Consider the following 1,220-nt stretch of genomic DNA (forward strand, 5'->3'; position numbering starts at 1 on the left):
ATCCCGGGATAAGCATGACACGGTGACGGAGGAGATCCCGGGATAAGCATGACACGGTGACGGAGGAGATCCCGGGATAAGCATGACACGGTGACAGATGACACAAGATGCTGCCATTGTGTACACCACACACTGATCTTCCTCCATGTCACACACTATAACAATAGCACACTGTGATTTAGCGATCGCTGTGATTTCCTGACATTGGGTGGTGTGGGGGGTGCTCGGTACACAATGTCTGGGCTTAGGGGAGGTCATGACCTACCTCTGCATGCCTGGTGCTGATCACCCAGCGGGGGGCACACACACATACGAGCCTACATTGGTCTCAGTGATGCGGACACTCGGATCATCGCTCTCCCAGCACGGCGGCCCCTCACAACCCGCTCCGCTGCCACTCGCACATCGCCCCCTGATTGTTAGCAGTCACTGCACCCCACTCCACCTTCCCCCACCCCAGTGACTAACAGAGCACCGCCTCCTCTCCCCGCCTCTCCTTTGTGACGAACTGGATTGACAGGGCAGCTGACCACTCACAGTAGAGAAAGAAGGCCCGCCCGCTCTCGCATCAGAAGCAGCCAATAAGAAAGTAAGGTGGAGTCAGGAGGACCGTGTACAGGGATGTGGCTAGAAAAAAAGACGTACTTAAGGGGGTCTGTTGTTGTTACGGAACGACGCGGTGTCCGTAGTAACTAGGCTCACGTGACTTCTCTTCTCTTAACAAAGGCGGCGAATACTGCCGGGTCACATGACCGGTAGAGGTTGGCAGGAAACTCCAGCTATGGTTGTAATAGGAAATCCTGTCACAGCTGATGTTTTACGCTATAAGCCAACCTGAAATAAAAATACATTCTAGATACATTAAGTGTCTTACAGTGTGTCACAGAATATAATAACATGGCTCAGATATTAACCCCTGCACCACCAGAACAAAATCCTCTCAGTATTGGACACATTTTACCTCACCATAGTTCACCTTTCCTTTGAATGCCAATAAAAATGTCACATATAAAAACGAATAAAATATTTCAGGGCCTCAAAGGCTCTGCCCCTCATAATGTCTATTTCCTGTTGCTATCCTTTGTTAGCGCCAGAGCTGGACTCACTTTGCACCCTCCTAATGCCAGAGTTGCACCGCCTTTGTACCCTGTGGGTTCTCCATGTCTGTTTATGGCACATTTTCTTGCTAAACACGTTTTACTTCAGTATCATGACTATAC

The sequence above is a fragment of the Pyxicephalus adspersus genome, chromosome 10 (assembly GCF_032062135.1).
Source record: "Pyxicephalus adspersus chromosome 10, UCB_Pads_2.0, whole genome shotgun sequence".
Taxonomy (NCBI): Eukaryota; Metazoa; Chordata; class Amphibia; order Anura; family Pyxicephalidae; genus Pyxicephalus; species Pyxicephalus adspersus.